This window comes from Cryptomeria japonica, chromosome 5 (assembly GCF_030272615.1).
Source record: "Cryptomeria japonica chromosome 5, Sugi_1.0, whole genome shotgun sequence".
Taxonomy (NCBI): Eukaryota; Viridiplantae; Streptophyta; class Pinopsida; order Cupressales; family Cupressaceae; genus Cryptomeria; species Cryptomeria japonica.
Genome location: NC_081409.1, coordinates 825,000,369 through 825,023,529, shown reverse-complemented (window position 1 = coordinate 825,023,529; position 23,161 = coordinate 825,000,369).

The following is a 23,161-nucleotide window of genomic DNA, read 5'->3' as shown; positions in this document are numbered from 1 at the left end:
AATCATAGCCTCTTTAAACCAGCTGAAAGAACCTCTAGTGTTCCTCTTGATTACTTTTGGCCTAAACAATTCCAATCCCTTCCTCCGCGAAGTGATCATCTTTTCAAATCTTATCAAAAGTGGAAAACAAATATGATCCTATCTTTAAGTGAACCTAGAACACCCAAACTTGACATTCCTATCATTCTTGAGAAGGAAGTTCTTCCTTTGAAAGATAAAACTAATGTCTTTCCTCAAGAAGATTCCCAACCCATCCCTATGGATGTGACTATGTCTATATCTAATAAACTTCCTAAGAGTAGACCTATCCCTCCTCGTCATGATGGACTTGGTCTTCTTCCTAAACCAAATATTCCTCCTTTATATGGAGCAGTTCCTCCTCCTTCTTTTTATAGAGAGAAGAGACCTTCTTCTTCTCCTATTATCCAGCCTAAGAGACCACAACCTAAACACCCAAGTGATAGGGATGAGAACATTCCTCCTCCTCAATCTTCTTCACTTCCTACTAAGACTAGACGAAATCGTTCTGCACGTGAACGCCGATGAAAGCGTCGTCTTAGAGCTCAAACTTTGCCATCTCCAAAAACACCTTTAACGAGCATTATTCCATTTTCTCCTCAGCCGGACATTGAGCCTAAATCTCCTAAACATAAGATGCATGATGGTCTTGATCCTGTGCGAGTTAAAGATCCTATTTTTATAAATCTTGATGATGATATAGATGAAAATGTTATTCATGATGAAAATGTTACTCCTGTTCATTCTGATAGTGAATATGAACTTGTTGATATTGATAACCATTTATCTAATGAATTTTCTAAAGCACTTATCCTAGCTCCTAGACAAGAACAATGTGGCTCAGAACATGAACATAGCCCTTGTTTGGATCTTGTGATAGCTCCATCTGCTGTGTTGAATGTTCCTCTTCTAGCGTGTTCCCTGCCTTCCCGAAACATTGATCAGCAAGATCGGGGGGTAGATGACGTGCTAGAATACTTACATTAGCATAGCAGATTCTCTCCTCCTCTCTTGTGTTACTTCTTCTATATGTTATTCTCATTCTTCTATTTGTTGTCCTTAGTGTTGTCTACTTGAGGACGATGCAAAGCATTGAGATCTCTCGACCTCTCTCATGTTGACTCAAAAGACACATGTGTTCCCTTTTTCTAGGTGACCTTCCTTGATTGGGGAATGAAGAACAATTATGCATACATACATATGATATATATACATGACTTATCATACAGTATACTGACCCCAACGAAAGCGAAGTCACCTCATGCTTTGTGTTTTGTGTCTATTATCCTTGGGCTTATCTCACACTCGGGGGCTAAATCCTTGCGATAACGTGCTCCTTTCCTTTCTCATTCTTATGTGTATCACTACGTTAAAATAATCACCCCCGGTGAGGCGTGTGCGATCGCTTTAACGTAGGGGGGCATACATCCCGTTCATATCTTTTCAAGATACTTGAGAATTTCTTGGCAAATTTAGCTTTGCCTTGAAAATTCTTGATATCTTTCTTGCATGACTCATAGTGAGGGAACCTTACTACTGACAGTCATGGTTCTCCCTCGTGATCTTCCCTTTTACTTTGTCAATCGAAGTCGTAAGATCCTTAGTCCACTGGGGGCTTGGTGTATCTTGCCTCCTTGACGTGGTGAAAGCCTTTCAATGTTGTTTCCTTGTACTTTACCGGAAGTATGAGCATACATACTCCCGCTAAAGTGGGGGCTAAATGTAGCATCCTAAAATTGTGACACTTGCAATTTCGACTACATTTCGGTCTTCACGATGGCGACGCAACACGCAACCTGAATGGAGACCCCGAAACTTGCTCACGACACCAAAAACTGCATTTTTCAAGTACCCTGGCCTGAACCTCCTTGCACCCTGCTGTCCCGGGAGGTGGGACCAGAGCGCCCAGCGCCCTGGTCCCTCAGGACCAGGGCGCCCAGTGCCCTGGTCCCTAGGACCATGGCGCCCAGCGCCCTGGTCCCTGGGTCCTATTTTGGGCCCGGTCTCCTAAGGGGTCTCGGGTCTTTTTGTTTGCAATTTGGAAATTAACTTTCCTGGTCGGCCTAAGGTCGAGAAAATCAATCTATCAGCCCTAATTGACAAGTATATAAACTACATTTTTCTCTCTCATTTGGCATAAAAGAGGAGATGTGTACAAAGCGTGGAAACTATACTCAAGCATTCAATCATTCAAGCATTCAAGCATTCAAGCATTCAAGCATTCCTTCTAAGTCTCCATTCAAGGCTAAGTGTTGCATTCAAGACAAGGATTCAACCATTGAAGAGGAGATCACATACTACTACAAAATACAACATACAACATCTAAACCTTCACACATAAGGATACAAACATCCTTAGAACAAGGTATTAGTACTTGTTTTACAGTCATTTACATTTACAGCTCTTGCTCATTTCTTAGTTAATTCCAAAACTGAGGTTTGACCTAAAGGCAAACCCCTAATCCCTAACCCCCCAATCGTCTTCGCTTTTCTGTGTGTAGGTTGTAGGTACACGACTGAGATTAAAGATCTGGAATCCTTGTGCAGAGACGAATAGATCCCCCTTCGTTTCGCGGATTTTTCGGAGGACCGTGGCGCCGGGCGCCATCGTCCTGACAACTTTTGCTCAAATTTGCAAGACAGCGCCGTATCGACATTTTACTGCTAATTCCAAGTCCGCAGCTTCATACTGTATTCCTATCTCAGTTTATAAACGAATCTTTGTCACTTTCTATGCATTCCTAGCTCAATTCTTCTATGCACATTCTTTACAAAAGAGGGTAGCCTTGCTATCTTAACCCTTGAAACTCATTTAGCATCCAATCTTGCATTGCGTGGGATTGGATCTTGTGGGGTTCAACCCCTCTTTTGAATGTAAAGTCTCCCCCCTAAGTGAAAACCATCGAATCCTAGCGAACCTCCCTTCTCTCTCCTTGGAGTTGGAAGAGGGGAGAGCAACTAGGGTTCGATCGCGATTTTTCTGCTTTACAATGACATATGTGATCAATCAACCTTCTTACGATCAAGCAACTACACAACCACAATCCACTCTTTGTTGATCTCTTGTGCAAATAATACAAAATTTAAGAGAAACCAATATCAACCAAGATCAATAGAGATAGTAAAAAATGGAGATCAAACCCTACCAAACATGTGAATGGTATAATTTTTTCTATTATGTTGTGATTTGCATATTTTAGGTTCTCCATTGGTGTATGTTGGATTTTTGATTGTAGAACTAAAGTTATATGTTGTTTGATCTTTCTTGGTTTTGCAATAGTTTTTATCATTCCCTTTTCACCACATACAAAGAAAATCACATAGGTAGATTGGAAAAATGGGTCATGATGTTGAGTGAATTTGATATTGAATATATTGACATAAAATTATGAAAGGATAAGTTATTGCAGAAAAAATTTCAAATGCACCTATGATCAATGACACTCCTATTGTCTCATAATTTCTAGATGAATTTATTTTTATAGTGACCAACTCAATACTTTGGTAGCTATATTTTGATAGTTCTTATACACAACATGGAGTAGGTGCAAGCATACTTTTTTCTACACCACTAGGGGATTCCATTCCTAAATCATATTGATTATCATTACCTTGCACAAACAAAATAGCAAAGTATGAGGCATGAACAATAGGTTTACAGATCACGATTGAGTGGAAGATCCAAGAACTTCATTTTTTTGGGACTCTCTATTCGCAAGAGACACTGCAGGTATGTTGAGATGTTGTCATTGATGAAAACTTATATAAATTCTTATATCCACACCATGTTTTTATCATTTCGATAGATTGAGTGAAGATTGTTTGAGTTCAGTGAGGTCTGGTTAGCAGAGAAGGATATTTAGTAGTGAACATTTTTTGTTAGTGAACTATTTGGTTGTGTATTTTTCTATGCGGATTTCAAAAAAGGCTTGTAGTCATGTAATATGCCTAATTCCTGGATTGTACGCTCTGGTGATAAGTTTTGTGCAAGTTAGAAGATCCGATATTCATGTTTTTGGTTAGAATAGTAGTTATTAGTGGTAATGAGTGATAATTTAGTTTGTGGATCTTGTAGATTGATTTTGACGATTGTTTGCATATTTGATGTTGATGAGATGTCACATGGGAAGTGTGTGGATATTTTTTTTAATCTACATATTCTTTAAAAATGGATTTGAGCTAACTCATTTATACATTTCATCTTTTGTGGCATATTATTGAAGCCGACATGAAATGGTTCTTAATTTGTGATCTAGATGTATAAGATCGATTGTATCAGGTATTTTTTTGTGTAGTGGTAGTGTGCAAAGTGTGTATGAGTGATTGTGTGTAGTTTAAAGTGCACAGGTGTTATAATTTTACTCCAGATTGAAGTAGAATATCAGAATATACTAGTGTTGCAGAATTGAATAAGAATATGTTTTGTGCTTAATGGAAACAATATCCAAGCATTTTTTGATGCTACTTCATAGTTAAAACTCCGTTATAATATCTTACAAACATTTTGTAAGGTAGTGAGCATTCCAAGGTTGTTGCCCTTATTTGTAATTTGAGCAGTGAGCTCTAGGAACTGTGCCTAAATGTAGGTGCATTCCCTTTTGTAATATTTTTATACTTCTAATAGAGTATACTAATATTTTGGGTTTCAATCCCACCATTATTTTTCCCTTAACCATGTTTCCACATACAAAACTTGGTGTTATGGTGTTTCTATTCATTTCTTTGTGTTCCTATACTTTATTTTTCTTAATCTTCATTAAGTGGTTTATAGATCTAGATAACTAAGTTGAAAGTGAAAAACATTGATTCAACCCCCCCACTCTCAATGTTCCTTAGATCCTTGATTCCAATAATTGGTATCAGAACTAAATTCCTTGGAAGAATTCTAACAACTTGAGGTGGATCATGTAAGTGAATCAATGGATTCTGGTAGTCTTAGAGAACAACTACTTGTTGTACTTGATGATCTAGATCAATCCAAAGCTAAGGTCAAGCAATTGAAGGAAAATCTAAAAAATGCTGAAAATTTTATTGAATCACTGAAAGATTAGGTAAACAAGTCAAGAGACAAAAGAAAGGAGCTTGTTGATTAGATTTAGGAGAAATAAAGTCAAAGAATTGAAAAATTTCTAAGGAAGAATATTGAAGAATGTGAGAAACTTGCTAGAGTTAATGCAATTTAGAAAAATGAAATGGAAGTTATAGTAATGAAATTGACAAAGGAGATTGAAGAAAGGAAGAAGAATGAGGAAAATCTTGCTCAGTCCCTGAAAGACAAAACTAAAGAATGTTATGGACTAGAGAATGAGAATGGATAGTTGATAAGTGACCTTCAAAATTCTAGAGGACATGAGGAAGATCTTGGAAAGCACGTCCTACTTCGTAAATTTGATCTTGATGTTTCAAATGAGTATAAGGAGAAGTTTAGAATAAGTTCAACTAGACTTGATGAAATGCTTGTTACTCAGAAGAATTCTAATGACACTCAAGGTCTTAGTTTTGAGAAAGGTGAAAGTTCCAAATCAACACAGTAGAAGAACATTTCAAGAAGGCCTCTAGTAAGAAAACTTAATGCTCATAAATTCAATGGTAACTGCTTTGTTTGAAATAAATTTGGTCACATGGCTAGTCAATGCAGAAATAGGATGATCAATAATGCTTCATCTTTTACTAGTCAATGTTTAAAATGCAATAAATATGGTCATAAGGCAAATGTAAAGAGAATTGTGATGAATAATTTTTAAAATAAAAGAAATATTAGATGTTATGCATGTGGTATGTTTGGACATGTTGCTAATTAGTCAAGAACAAGAAGAAATTAGATGAATTTGAGACCTATGCAAGGAAATGTTGTTCGCTATGCTTGCAACAAATCTAGACACATTGCAAAGTATTGTAGAAGAAGAAATGTGAATAGGAGATGTTTGGAAGACAAGAACAAGAATGTGAAGCTAGATGAGAAGGGTGAAGAAAAAATTGAAGAGATCAGAGATCAAATGAAGAAGACTTGGGTAAATAAGAGCAGTGATGATGCAGGAAGTGGGTCCGCACCTAATTTTGGTGTTGGAACCTCATCAAGTAACTAAGATAATGCATTAGGCCTTAGGGGGATATTTTCATGAAATATATTTTATATCCCTTGTTGGAGATATGTACCTAGTTCCAGTAGGTTGCAAATGTTTGTTTAATGATTTTTTGGAAAATTTTGATGATTTGTAAAAGATTTCTTGAAGAGTTGTCGGTATGCAGAGTAATTGAGAGAATTAGGGTTAAGTACATTTACTATACCTAAAAATTAGGTATGCAGTGGATAAAAGGTGAATAATGTTTTCATTTCTCACTTTGCATTCAAAGAAAAAGAGCAGTAGAGAGAAGAAGAGATAAATTTCCATAAATTTAGAGAAAATTTAGGATTCATTGTCCGATTTTGCATCGAGTTGAAAGATACTTATTAGCTTAATTTTTTTGCAATTTGAAGCTTGAGAATTCAATATGGAATCTTGTGGTATTGCTACCCCATTGGTAGTTGATGTCACTGAAAGGGCTAGGCCAATCATTAAAAGTATCCCTATAAATCTATGGAAGATGATCTGAATGGTTCTTTTTCATCTGTCATGTTTGGAGTATTGCTTGTGGAAGATATTAGGGTTTACATCCATTGTAATATTGAAGATCTCATAAGCGCCAAAATTTTCAATTTGTACACAATGCACATGATTGATGGTGAACCCACAATAGTGGGTTACACTTTTTTGGACAAAATAAATTGATTGTTTTTTCCAAAACTTAATTTTAGCCACATTCTATCGAAACCCCCTTTCAGTTGAATAAAAAATGTGTTTGATCAAAACCCCCTTTTGATTGAACCCAAAAAAGAATTCAACACAAAATTTCTATCAAGGAGGTTTAATAGAAAGGGGGTTGGATCAAACCCCTTTTGATAGAACATATATTCTATCAATCCTCTATGTTAGAGATCTCCTCCCAAACCTCTCATGGAATCTGTAAAATTTTGGCCTTCAAAGCTCAAATTTGGTACCCAAATGGATGAATTTTGGTAAACCCAAACACATGATGTCAATACTCAAAGCGAGCTTTCCAATGATTATTATTTTAATATATATTGAATTTATTAAGATTTTTTTTAAGGTTAATTGAACATAGGTTCAACACCAAACATCAACTTCTGAGTTCAAAGCTTATGGAAAAATAGTAAACAAGTGAAAAAAAATCTGAAAAATATCTACGCACTATGTCTTGAGGTCCTCTTTCCAACAAAAAATAATAATTTCGTTACATACACAACAAGTTATGAATGACCAAATGGACATGTCAAAATTATAGTTAATTCAACTTTAAAATATTTAAATATGAAATATTGAAGATAATGTTATGAAACCAATTGTAAACATTAGATATGGATGTTAAAAAACTAAATTTGAAAGAGACACATTCATATCTATTTTAGAATAAAAGTTATGCCTAACCAAGTGAGTATCGCTCTTTAAAAATGTTGTTTCTATAAAAAAAATAAGTTTCCAAGGGAGATAGAAAAATGGAAGAAAATTGATTCAAAAAATTTCCAAAAAAATATTTTTAGAATCTACACACAAAATGACACAAATCACTAGTTCACATCATCCACAAATTCTTTATGGTTTAGTAGTAATACGTGTCTAAATGTGAAGATTATTCTAAAAATGAAAATTCCAGTGACAAAGTTGGCAAAAAAGTGTAACCCACTATTGTGGGTTCACCCTTGATGGAATGGGAAGCTTGAAACCTGAATTCAAATCAATTAAGGAGAAGGGTTTTGCATAATTTATTCATTTTTTTGGTGTTCGATGAGCCAGAGTGGGTTAGATACATTTTTGAGCAGGATACATGATGAATTCATGTGGCTTGATAATCCTTATAAGGCTACTCAGAGTGCAATTAAGGAAATAAATTTCTTAAGCTTAGTTGGTGAAGTACCTACCTTAAGAAATGTGAATAATCAGATGGTAACTGAGGCAACCGGTTCACAATTTCACAATAGATCAATGAAAATCCATGATATTGTTGAGTATGATGTCCAATTCACATCAATGGTGATGGGTTACAAGTTGTATTAGTCCAATAGAGACAATTCAGTATCCAATACAATAGTATATGCTTCCTATTAGATATTGAAGGAAGATAAGAAATATAATCTATGTGAAGTTCTCTGGAGAGAGTTATTGAACAATTTGAAGAAAATGAAGAAAGACAAGAAGCATGTGTTCAAATTTGGTACTTTGATTATCTGTCTATACTTCTACTTCATGAATGATATTTTGGGAGTAAGAAAGGTTCAATGGGCCTATCATAGAAAAATGGCAATGCAGATAAAAGAAACACTTTATGGTCTTAGAGATATTATAGTTCCAAGTGAACTTATTTGGGGATATTTTAAAATAGTTTAAAGCATGAGGCAAAGTAGAGAAATGATTCCAAAAGAGATAGTTGAGAAGTATCAAGATACTATCTTCTTTATGGTGGACATTGATCAATGTCTTATGGAATCCATTGAGCCAAGGACTTCATAGATAATGCCTATGGGATATGAAGTTAAAGGACATTTACTTGAGGCATATTCTTAGCACCTATTGAGAAAACCGGTGGACAAGTCTGAGGTGAGGTTCGACACATATAAGGAAAAGAGCTTGAGCCTCCATTATCAAATCAAGAAACCTGAGATACAAAAAAAAGTCAGAAAGGAGGTTGTGTAGCTGGCCAACAATATGGGAATTACCAAGGAGGTAGTCCAGAGAGAAAGAGAAAAGAACATTCTAAAGGAAGAAGATATGGTTAAGCCAAAGAAGGCTAAATCGAAAGCCCCTATTCCCAAGCCAAAGTAGTCAAAGGGTTATGCACCCTCATCCAATGGTCAAAAACCTATTATCTCACCCAAAACCCAAGATAAATCATTCGGTGAAGTTAAAAGGAAATGAGGACAAGCCAGAGTTCTTATTCTTGACAATGAAGAGGAAACAAAGTTAGATGATGTGGTGAAAGAAATAAAGAAGAGTGGCAAAGCAACTAAAGTTTTCAAAGGAAAATAAGCCAGTGAAGAGAAGTTCAACAAGAAGACCCAGCCAGATGACACTATTATGACTATAAGAAATGTTAAGGAAACCATTGTCCAGGAAGGTAACCTCAAACCTATTTCCAAATATTATGAGATATTGGATGATGCTAGAAAGAGATCTATAGAAGAGGCAATTGTTGAATACTTGAATAAATATAATAAGGCTCTTATTGAAATAATGTCAGAGATTCCTTGGAGTCTATCTGACATTCTAGACATGAGAAAAGAAACTTCTAGAATAGAGGAAGAGAGAATAAGATAATAAATATTAGTTCAACTATGTCTTGTGATAGCAAAGGCAAAATTTGACAAGATTCTTGAAGAAAACAAATAAAAATTCAAAAGAAAGAAGAGAGTAAATAAGATAATGGTTGGCAAAAGTGAAAAAGTTAGAAGAGAAATAGTAGAAATTTTAAGAGAAATTTTGTCAGATAATCAGTATGACATGGTTCTAGAGAAATCACAAGAAGATCAAGATAAACTAGTTCTGGAAGAAGTTGAAGATAAAGGTGATAAGATTAATGTTGATGCTGATGAAGTAGATAAGGTTGATTGAGAGGAGTTAGTAGTTAAGGTTGTTATTGAGGCAAGAGACATTGAGGATCCGATAAAAGGAAAGAAAATCTATGTAAAGGATCCAAAATTTTCTCAAGGCCCCATCAACCTAGCTTCTTTGTCTCCTATTTAGACACTCAAATTGGTGGCATTTTATCAAGCCAAATCTAGTGAAGACTTGGAAAAATATTGTAGCGAGAACAATGAGTTGGTTGAATTTTGGCATCTAGTGTATTGGAGAAACTCATGCATTCATTTCAGAAGGACTTATCAGACTCTCCATCTGGTAATATAAAAATCTTAATCAATTATGTGGACAATCACTTTCAATCATTTGAAAAATATTTATTTCATCATTCAATATATTTTTTAAAAAATTTTATTTATATTTATGTATTATGCAATATTTTTTATTTATAGAGAAATTTTTAAGATCTATTTTCAAATAGCATAGTATAAATTTTATTTTTCAAATAACGATAGTTCATCACATAAATTCCTTACAATTAGAGTCTACCATATAATTAGTAATCATAAGATTAAATCTAAATTCAAGGTTAATAAGCATCAAAATTAATGTGATTTGTACACCCTCTGATTTGTTGTCCAGAGTTGCTATGAGTTTTCATTCTTGCAAAGTTTTGAAAGTATGGTACCATCTTTTAGGACTAGACTAAAACATATGTGAGACAATTGTGATGGTTTTTCCTCTAGATATGCTACACAAAGTTTACATTCACTCTATCTGATCTTGGTGGAAGGATTACCATGGGCATTACGACACCACCATATGCAATTATAAGCAACATTTAGGATATCATTGGATCTCTTCACACCTTCCCACAATCCCTTCTCAATTTACAATCACATATATAGTTTTGATTAATAAAATCGGCATAGCGACACTTGAGGCACATGAGGGATGCACATCCAACCAAAAGACCCCCAACTAACACAAATCAAAAACCTAGCAAGGCAACATGAAAGCTAGCAGAAATAGAAAGACTAGAAAACAAAAAACTAGCACAACCACCCATGAAGGGCACAAAGAGATGACCAAATACATGGGGGAATTTTTATCTTGGCAATATTGATATAAAATTAATACTTTATCAGAGAATGAAACTACTTTGCAAGACCCATTTCTAGAGCTGGAAGACACCAAGGCAGAATCAGGGATGGCTTTAACCAGGAACTCCATGGGGCCTGAGCCTGCAATTAGGGCCTCAATCCTTTTTCTTTTCTTCTCATTTTTCCTATTCAAATTGGCCTATATGGTATGGATAGCCTATAAAGAAGCTTTATGCATGTTGGCCACATTCCTGCAGGCCAAATTGGCCTCCTCAATTTGCAAGTTAAGAGTCTCCTAGGAGTGCTTAATTTCTTCCACCTCCATTTTAGTCCCTGTCATCTTGACCTTAGGATCCATGTCTTCAATCCTCTCGTTGATTTTGTCCCACTTCTCTTTAAGGCCAAAAAATCCTTTAGCAAACCTCCAAACTCTATCATCATCAACATCCTCAAGCCACTAGCCCTAGCTTCAACCTCCATAGCCAGCTCCAACCTATTAATTTTTGTTATTGCCACATTCATCTACCCAAAAAGCCACTTCAACAAATATTCATGTTTCTATACATCATCATGAATTTCCTTCACAATCTTGTTGAGGATTGTAATTATCTATAAGGGGATTTGTATTAGCAGTGGGGGAGACTTTATGGGGTATGAAAAGGGTTAATATCCTCATTAACATTGCTAGTAGGGGACCAATTCAAGCCCAAATTTTCAGAGGAATCTGATTCATTAGAGGAAACCGAATTAGAATCCAAGTCCTGAATTATTTCCACATCCTTGTGTTCCTCAATCTACTGTTCCTCAACAAGTTCTTTTCTAGAGGCAACAATGGCTTTGAATTTAGCCATGAACATAGGGTTTTTTCTATTGGGCATTTTATGGCTCAAATGACACATTTCAATAGGGTTGGATAGGGTGACAATAAGATCAACATATAAGTTGGGGTCATAGGTGGACCCAATTTCAATAGTGGGGATCCCACCTAAGGGGTTTGGGCCAAACAAAAATTATACAACCTACAAATAAGACCCTGATGAATGGGGGGTTTACCCTTGACAATAGACTTGGAAATAGATTGAGACACAAAAGGTAAGACCCATTAAGGAAAGTTCATTATTACCCCATGGAATAGGTGGTTCAATATAGGGAAGAGATAAAGGTGAAATCTCCTATTTCTCCCATCAAGGATGAAACATTTCATGAGGAGAAGGGCAACCTCCTTCTAGATACCAAGGAGCTCTTCTCTATTGTAGTCAATTTGGACTTTAGAGACCCCTTCACCATATTCAAAGAAATGGTTGAAATATTCCTTAAAATTTTCCTTAGGTTTCTTAGGGAAGGAATCACCATCTAGAGCCAAGCCAAACACTTTTGCAATGGTCTCCTCAAAAAGAACAAAGTGAAAACTCTCAATCTTAATAGTGCCATTATCCTAGACATGAACAAAGGCTATAAAAATTTTGGGATCATGGTCATTTATACTCTCCACATAGGAGTCCAAATTATCTTGAACCACCTTTCTCCAAATTTCATCATTGTTTTCTAACTTAGAGAATTTGTCTGGTTCAACTTGGTTCAAATCTCCTCCCATCCTCACAACCCTAGAAGCTGAATTGAGAAAGTGATAGTTTTGAAAGCACCAATAAAGAGTACCAATAGAATTAATTTATCCCTACCTTATCCAACATGGAAAGGAGAAGCCAAGAATAGAAAATACTTAAAACGTTATCTTAGGATTACACATTATTAATGGGTATGTCATTTAAAATCATGGCATGAGCCAAAATGGGTACTTTGTGCAAGTGGGACCAAACTTAGAAATTATTAACAAGGTGAATAAGAGAAAAAATTTCCAAGTAAAGTGAAGTAGAAAGGATATCATGTAAACCCACTCAATGTAGTTTTTATTGTAATGATAGTCAATTATTGACACTAAATGCTAAAGATGATTGGATCTCGTCAACAACAATACTTCCTTTAGTAAGAAACAAAAGCAAGATTGTATGTAGTATGTATTCCCACGATCTTGAAAGTAATATGAAGGAAGATAGATAATTTGCAATTCCCTTGAAATATACCACAATCTTGAAAGTAATATGAAGGAAGATTGTTCATTTATGTGTCCTAGGCAACACTGAAAAAGATGATGATCCAAAATCCATTAAAAACTTATTTAGAACATTATCTAAGGGAAAATATACCTCATTTGAAGATAAATAGACCTCTTCTAAATAGTATTCAGGAGTATCATAAATAATGTCAAACTTTGAGTAATGATTATGTATAGAATGGACAAGAGGGAAAGAGTTTTCCCTCATAGAAACTGAAGAATTATCATCTCCATCAAAGATAATTTGAATATCATCAATGGTGTCTACCAAAACTAAAATGTATTAATACACTAATAGACTTACAATATCAATCAAGTGATCATCCCATGTAGCAATATTTGCAAGATGATGTATTTTTTTCTATAATAAATCATAAGAACTCAAAACTATGGAAAACTAGTTGTCTTTAGATGCAATAGTAGAAAAAGGAGATGGAATAAAATACATCTCTCTAGAACCTTAGAAGATCAAAGAGATCCAAGATTCAAATATGATAATAATGAATCTCTTCAAAAGTGTTGATACTATTTTCTATTGTGTACATTAGTCAAAGAAACAAAAGGAGAAAAATGTGCAAAGGTGTAGACGAGATTTTTTTTTCTTTTGCATAAAGAAGCAAACACCATACTTATATTAAAATAGATGAAAAATAAATACAAAATCCAAAGGTCTCCCAAATATTAGAGAAAATAAAAAATATTAAATAAGCCATATACAAAATATTTCATAGGCCATGTACAAAACATTAAATAGATAATATACAAGATATTCAATATGCTATATTTGTAGGACCTCCCTAGCTAGAAGAAAGAACTATGTGAAACAAAGAAATCAAGATGATGAGTTTTGAAAAAATATCCTCAAACATATGATATGAAACAACACAAGGATAAGACAAAATACAAAGCTATCATCCATTGTATTTGACCAAAATAAGCCCATAAACACACATCCCTAGTAGAATACTCACAAGAGGTTAAAGCAACCTAGAGATACTGAAATTTAGAAATGAAGAACTTAAAACCTACGAAACAAAAAGAACAAGGAAAAAGTTAAAAATGCACCTTCAAATATCACCTAAAGATGAGGGTCGAGATGAGTTTCTTCCCTCACTATTGATAGCAAAATCAGTTTCCTCGTTGCTAAATTTTTGACACAACAATTTAATTTTATAGGGGAAATAATTAAATTTTAATCATATCACCACATCGTTCCTATGGAGTGTCACAAGAGACTGAAAAAATCAACCTCTTCAAAATATTTACTAAAAACCTTTTTGTCAATAGCTTAGTTACCTGACTTGTTGGACAGGGAGTTCACTTCTCTAAAACAATCATAAAACATGTGCTATGAAAATCCCAAATGATGAAATAATATAATGTGAACTCAAAATTCTTCCTTAGTCCACCATTTGTTATTTGTAGAATGTAAAATCTTTGATACCAAATGAAGAAAATAAAAATAATATATGCATATGAATTTTCTCAAGAGAAAATAAAACTTTGAATTCTTTAAAATTGAGATTACAAGCTTCTTCAACATGTGATCAATGCTCAAGTGATGTAATGATTAGAGACCAATAGAATATTACAATTCTACCCCAATAAATAGAGGTATTTGGCACATGAATGCTAGCTAAAAATAGAAAAACAAGCATCCATATTTCTCCATAGCTTTATTTAGTTTTTTTATTCAAATTCTATTTTTTTTAAATCATATAGGCAACTATAGTTCTTCCCATGCATGTGGGAGGATTAACATATTTCAAAACTATATTTGGAACACTTATTTTTGTTACACATATGTGTATCTTGGTCTTCATGGACGTAAAACCTATTAGTGGTTTGGGTCTTTATGTTGTTGGTTTGGATATACTGTGATAAACCATGAAATCAGTGTTTTGAGATGAAGGTAATATTTAGAATAAATGTACAGTGCAGTTTTGTGTCTAACAGTTTATTCTAGATTATGTTCTTGATGGCTATTTGTATTTAGATGCTAATCTTGATGCCTACTATTTACATTTGGTTGCTAGTTTGGATGCCTATCTGATTGACTATATGCTACAAAGGTATTAGCACTATGATGTGGTGTATTCTAAATGAATTAGGATGATGATATTAGTTTTTTTCTAAAAGTTCAATGCTCTTTTCTTAGTCCGGAAGTGATGTTGTTAGCTCTGCTAACTGTTTTTGTGAGGAGTATTGTAGTCTAGAATATGTGTTTGTACCCATTATGTCTCAGATGGTCATGTTTACTATTGTAGAGTGATTCTAATAGCTTCATTTTAGTTTTCCATTTATTTAGATGGATGGTTTGTGAGTATTGTTGTTTATTGTTTCTAGTATTTATTTGACCAAGTTATGGTGGTCAAACATATGAGTTTTTTATATATTTTTTTAAATGTAGTAAAAAATCATAATTAATTATTTATTTTAAAAAATACAAAACAATGCGTCACATCTAGACATGAGTCTTCTACTTATATCTAAAATATTATAAAAAAATATTATAATTTGATTGTGGTTAGGGTGGTCACATAGACACCCGCTTCCTATCTTTTTCCTGAAATTTTAGTACCTATTGCATTTAAATTTAAAATTTCTATCAAATAAATTAATTTTTTTTAGAAAAAAATTAGTAGCTTAGAAACCACATTCATTTTTTAATAGATTCTATTCTTACATATTTTTAAAATAACGTTGGTAACTTATTCAAATTTTTACTTCAAGTTGCCTTACTCTATTTTTCTTATTTTTATTGTCAATTAAGGCCCTGTTTGGCCCACCATAATCCTCCACATACCCAACTGCCAAAAGATGCATCAAGGATAAAAAATAGCCCAAACTCAAACTAGCAACAAAGAAATGACAATGAACCGAGCTGAAAAGGAAGAAGGCCAAAGCCTTTCATTAGCACAAGGGTTTTATCAAGGCCCCATTAACCTTCATCAGATACCAAGGGTTTTTCCAAGACCCATAACCTGAACATTAAGATGGATCAAAGATCCCAATGTCATAAGGACCAAACTCTTGTTGATAAACATATAGTCAGAATGTGGGACCAAAAGGTTTGTTCGGGCCACAACAACCCCAAAGCTATATCTTAACCAAAAACCAACACTGGCTAGACTGGGCCCTTGAAAACTACTAGCATCCAGCCTATCCCTGAGAAAAGCAATAGACTGATGGTTTTTCCATGTTCCCTCAACCATGAAAGAGGGTTTTATGGGGCTCCCACAATGAGTAACAATTGGTTTTTCAAAGGCTCTCATAACCTTGAACTAGAACAAAGTAGAACCAAAAATACCCTCCAAAATCACCACCTCAGTAGGTGATAAAAGAGAGAAAACAAATAAAAGATAAATCTTTGTTCCCATGCATCCAAGTAATAGGGTACCATCAACCATTTTGAGTATCACTGAGAAAATCATACCCTCCACTCTTTCCACCTTAATATGAGAGGAAGGAGAAAAAACCATTTAAAAGCTCATCTCAGCCTCCCAACAGCCAAGAGATAGCACACCATCTTCTCCCCGACAACCTTTCTGAACATCAACCGTAGTAAACATCTTCACCTCAATATAATTTATGTCATCTCTACCATCATCTATCTTCACCTCTAAAGAAGATAGAGCCACCTCAATAGAAATAACTAGCCAAAACTAAAGATGCTGAGGAAGAAGACAAGAAAAAAAGAGGGGAATCCAACCAAAGGGCCAAAAAATATAGAAGCATTTAAAAAAGCCCATAGAGAAAGGATATCAAACAACATCAGGGGGCCAAGCCACACAACCAACCCCACAAGGTGAACACTTTGCAAGAAGGAGAAAATAATAGAGAGAGGCAAGAACAAACCACATCCTTCTTCCGTGGAACAAAATTATTGGAGATAAGGCCAAGATATCCAATCTCCCAAAAACAACCATCTAGAATGGCCTTTGAAACAAAAGATGTACCTCTAGCCAACCTAATGTAGGAGCATCCCCGATCTATGGGCAATCTTGCATCAACCAAAAATATTTCCTTTTAGTTTTGTTCTTGTTTAGTTCAGTATTGAAGTTTTTGAGTTCTTTCAAGGTGTTCCAATAGTTGGTTCTTTTTCTGTTGTGGATTAGATTTTTGGTTTCCATTCCTATTCTTGATCATCATTCCAAATTTTTAATTCATTTGGATTCTTTTTCGGTGATTTATTGCTTTTGGTTTGGTTTTTCTTGGTTCCTAGAGTAGTTTTTGAGCTTAACGACTAGTTGGTGATTTATTTGCTTGTGGATCTATTTGGTGCCTTTCTCGATGTTCTTGAGTCCTTGGGTGACCTTCCTTGGTGGTTTGCACTTCATTTGCATTCTTGGTGAAGGAGATCTTTGCGTTTTGGGGATAACCTATTTTACACATTTCATTTTTCTAACTTGGTAAATGTAATCTTTTGTGGCCAACCCAGATGTGTTCTAGATGGTATAAATATTGTTGTATGTGACCCTTACAAGGCAATTCAAAGAAGAGGATGAACTAGATTCAGTAATTGTAATTCAGATACTTATTAGAGGTCCAAATGGATTATAATCTGGCATGTAGTTTGTAACTAGGCATGTTAGCCTATATGTAATCGGATGATCTATAATGAATAGATGATGACATGGATATCTGATTTTGCATAATTTTCTTTGTGTTGTTGTTGCTTCCATCATGTTAGTCTTGTTGTATGATCTTGTCTGTTCTCTTTGAGGACCCACTGGACCATGGTGACACCACAACCCTATCACCATCTGAAAAAGGAATAGGGTCACCACCAAAGGAAAGCCCAAAGAGGAATCAAAACTCCTAAAAGGGATCCCCAACAAAACAATGTTGCCACAAAATATACTACCTAGAGAATAGGCTGCCCAAATACAAAAAAGATTCATAGAAGAAGGGAAGACAACATAAGAAGCCTTAAAAAATAAATATCCCACTTCCCTACCTCTGATCCTCCAATAGAAGTGAAACCCTCTCCCTGATGCACCAAAAAAGAAATAATAAAACCCATACCAAAGGGGAGAACATCAAAAACCTCAGTAGAACCTAGGGGAGAAAGCACCAAAGGTAGTGGCCAAATGAAAGGGAGGGGCTTCCAAACCACCCCCAACATGACATAGGCACCATATACTGCAATGCCACAAACCCCTGTTGCAATTCATGTCTCTCCATCTCCATCATCTTCAAAATCATTGTCTGCATCCACCTCCCCTAAGGAAACCTTAGGGCCTCCACTCTAGCCTCTATCACTTCCACTCATTTCAAAATAATGGTAAAAAGATTGTTGGAGATTATCTTATAATACTTGTTAACATTATGCAAAGTAATGCATTACTTCCCAAATCTTAATATTATTTTGAATATATTGTAGATCAATTGTTATTATTCCTACGGTGTTGTATTTCTTTTTTGGTGGACCACTAATTCTATTTTTTGGTTTAGATTAAGATCCTTTTGGATAAGTAGAGCGGTTTGTACCATCTTATGCAATTTTGGTCTCAGTGGTTGCATGTAATGTCTTTAGGTGATATTTGGAAGGTGGGTCGACTTAATGTTAACACTGACATATCTTATTTAACTTTTAGATCATATATTTTGGGTCAATATTATGTACACATTACATGTTTCCTTTTTCCCAACCTAGTAGAGATTATTGTTGATCTAATTGAAACATAATGGGTATATTAGTTGTGTTTGATAGAGATGATATATAATAATTTAATGAGGTATGCAATGTGAATATAATGTGAAGTTCAAGTGAATGAATGGTATAGAAATATGCAAAAATAGACAGATGAGTATTAAGTTGTAAATTCTTATCTATATTTAGATAGGTGGTATTATCTATACAGTTCAATCCATTATTCTTGATGTATCTAGACAATTGTTTTTTGTACCTTTCCCTAAAGAAGTTATCTTCATCTGACAAATTCCTTATCTTGTATCCTGCCTAGGTTTGTGTGCCTTAGTCTAAAAGCCCCAATAAGTGAGCATATTTGTGAGAAATCTAAACTCCATAACCAATGACCGAGACTTTGATTTTTTCAGAAACTTCAGTCCAAGTGATCAAAACAAAGAAACTAAGGAAGTAGGTTGAACATTCAAGAAGTTATGGAAATTCAACCCTGTGACATTGTGAAATATAAGGGACAAGCGACTGGGTTTGGAAACACATAAAATCCATGGTTCAAGACTTAGATTATATATAAAACAATAAGGTCCACTATGCAGGAGAACACAAAGACCCAAAAAGTAAAAGAGGACAAGGTTTGGATAACACTACCATAGTATCCCACCTCGTTATTCACAATACTGCCTTCTTATAACAATATCATTCCTTATTCTCAACCCCTTCATTCAAAAATGTTACTCCTCTTTCTTAATCCAACATGTCCAATTTCAATCCTTCCATTGAAGCTACCATCAATAGTCTAACCCTGATAGTGTCATCCTTACAAAAACAAGTAGCTTCCATGAATCAATCTAAGTACAATGTGCCCACATTTGTTATAGTGAGCCCATTATCCAATGACATTGTCTAATATGTCCCTCCTAAACACATAGAAGTCCATCAATTGGAACTTTATAATGGGAAAGGTGATCCCTTGACTCATGTTAAAACATTTCAAACTTTGTGTAGTAACTTTTCTCATGACCAAAGAATGTTGGCTAAATTGTTTACTAGAACATTAATGGATAAAGCTTTGCAATTTTATTGTTCTCTACCTCCTTATTCCATTACTTCTTTTCAACAATTGGATAATTATTTTATTCAACAATTTGAGAATAATATTGGTCCGAAAATTAATTTGAATGATTTGATGGATTATAAACAAGGTGCTAAAGAAAAAGTGACTGATTTTATTAGTAGATGTAAGCATTTGCATTCTCAAATTTCTTTTCCTTTGCCTGATCAAGATATTCAAAGAATTTTTATTTCTAATTTGTAAATAGATATTAGGGATAAACTTTTCTTTTTTGAGTTTACTTCCTTTACACAGTTGTGCCCAAGGGTTCATAATTATTAGCTTATGTTGAGTCAATTGGAAAAATCATCTTCAATGGCTCCAAGTAATAAAAGTAAAAGTGATCAACAACCTTTTGTGAAGTTCAAACCAAATAAGGGATTCATCAAATTCAATTACAACAACAACAACACTAACATGAGAGCCACAACAACGGGTATGCCTCCTCTCTCCAAATACTTTTGAAAAGAATTTAGTCCCCTTAATGAATCTCTTCATAGTATAATATCACAATTGTTACAAAAGATTATGTTGAAACTTTGTCCTATTAAACCAATTGACACAATTAAGGCTTTTCCAACTTCCTATGATGCCAAACACTTTTTCCAATACCATTGTGAACCTGATCATGACACTGAAAAGTGTTATTCCTTAAGGAGTAAGATTTAAGGCTTGATTGATAAGAATACCATATATGTGGCTGGTGTGAATTATAAAGGAAACAAAATCATAGATCCTCCTAATCAAAACCTTCAAATTTTCATTGATCCTTTACCTTCCCATTCCACTAATGCAATTGTGACTTATCGACTTGTCTTCTCTCTTGATGATGTTGACCTTGAGTCTAATAATGTGGTGAGCCATGTTGATAAAATTGAAACTCCTAAGGACATGCATTAAATTTGATCCTAGTGAGACTATTAAATCACCTAATGGCCCACTTTACATAATTGCAAAAATCAAAGGCATACCTTCTCGAGGAGTGCTTATTGATCCAGCTTGCATGGTTCTTGTGATAACTGAAGAATTTCTTTATACTTTTCAACTGCATCAAGTGACATATGATGAAACCTATGTGATAGTTAGAGTTTTTGATGGCTTCTCTTGTCTTTCTATTGCTTTTATCACACTTCTTATTGATGTTGGCACTAAATTCTTAGATATTGTCTTTTCTATAATTGCTACATCTGATCAATTTCGTGTCAAGATGGGATATCATTGGATCTCTTCCATGAAAGTGATCCCTTCTACTATTCATAAGTGTTTAAAATTTCCTCATAATGATAAAATCATAATTATGAATTATAGCATATGTCAACTTATGGTGAGTCATGGAGATGTTTCTCTTGATTATTTTTGGTCTAAATAATTCAAACCTCTTCAACCTAGAAGTGATGTTCTCTTTAAATCATATCAAAAATGGAAAAATGATATGATAACCTTGAGTAAACCTAGAAATCCAACAATTAGCCTTCCTCTTGATGATCATATACCTAATATTAAGGAAAAGATTATTCTTCTTCCTAAGGAAATAAATAATCTTCTTCCCAGAGAGGAATCTATTTCTTCTCCTAAGGATGAGTCCATTCTTCCTACCAAGGATAGAAATTCTCTTCCTCCTAAGTGTAAATCTACTACTCCTAAGGGTAGACCTATTCCTCCTCCTCATGATTAACCCAGTCTCCTTCCCACACCTCCTATTCCTCCTCTACATGGTGAGGTTATGCCTCCTACATCTTACAAGGGGAATGTTACTACCTATTAGATTGCCATTAGTTTTATGTCAAAGTTATACTATACACTCTAGTCAGTTATCTATTACCAAAATATTCAGTCAGTATGTACAGTCTAGTCAGTTACAGAAGAAAGCAGTCACAAAACATGGTATACACCGAGTTGTCTACCAGGTATCTTTACATATCTACCAAGCAGCAAAGATGACACATCGAGTTGATTTACACCAAGTGAAATGTGTTACCATATTCATTGAACTTGGACATGCATATGAAAACATGTTACAAGATCGAGGCACATCTAACCGTTATCACATTGGAAATTGCACTTAAAGATTGTGTATGATTTTGAGGTTATCTAACCAATGAAATATTTTGCATGGTTATTCATTCAGTAAATCATGTTTGTAAGATCGAAGCAATGAATTGGATCACTGTCATAAGAGATCTATTTATACAGCATGAGTTAAAGAGTTAAAGGTGTGTGAATGAGTGTAAGAAGACTATTACAAAGAAACAGAGGTCATCGAGAAGATTTTCAAAGAACAGTCGAAGAACAGAGTAAACAGAAGGGTTTACCGAGTTACTATATGGGTTACCGAGGTATGCAATAAGCAAGGTAATCTATTTTGAGTGCATAGAATCTACTATAACATTCTAGATGTAAAGTTGCAGATATTTGTAGTGATTTTATTGTAATATTTTGAATTTGTAAGAGAAACCTTTAACAAGGTAAAAGACTATAATCAAGTCTATAAATTGTAAAGCCTTTAACCAGGTGTAGAATTTAGATGAAGTGTTATAAAATCCTTTAGCAAGGTAGATCTAATAGATCTTGTTACTCCTAACAGGGTAAGCTATCAGAAATAGCTAAACATGTAGCTATAACCGAGCACTCTTTATTATTGCAGTAGTGAAGTTGTGGGTGCCATCCCCACCGTAGTTTTTCTCTCTAACCAAGAGTTTCTACATAATCAAAATATATGTATTATGGAGTGAATCATGTATGATTGTTATCTATTTGTTTTAGCTTTATATTATGTTACTACACTATTCGGTTTATGCATAACAGTAAAGATATTGTTGAAGAAATTTTTTGAAGTAATGATTCACCCCTCCCCTCTCAGTACATTAGCTTTCCATATTGGGCCTAACAGGGAAGTGGTAAGCCTCTCCTATTGCTCAACCTAAAAGACCCTCTCCTATGCATCCATCCTTCAAATAAGAAATTAATCCTATACCTGATGAACCTAAATCTTCACAACCTTTATCTAAAACCAAAAGAAACCATTGTGCAAGAGAACGTTGATGGAGACATTGCGTGAGAGCTCATGAAATTTCTTCCCAAACCATTTCTTCTCCAAAAATACCCACTCTTGATATAATACCATTTTCTCAACCTTCTCCTAACCAACCGGTTCAACCCAATTCTCCAAGACACACAATGATTAAGACAATGATAACTCAATGATGAACGAATAGTACCAAACTAGTATTGAGAGGGGGGGATGAATTAGTATAGACAAAATAAAGACCTAAACCAGTTCAACAGCAATCCCTCCAAATGACTGGCAAACAGTGATACTGGTTTGAAATAGAGTGCAACTGGTAGAACTCAGAACAACTAAAACAATCATAAACCGGTTACTCACTGAGTTTTCCACTCAACTCAAAACTACACTACCATTTCACCCCTATGCATGAATAGGTAATCTATCATCATATCTTCACAATAGCTAGTTGAATATGTCTTATTGACAGACATAAAACACAAAACCATCATATGCTTAACAGGCAATAA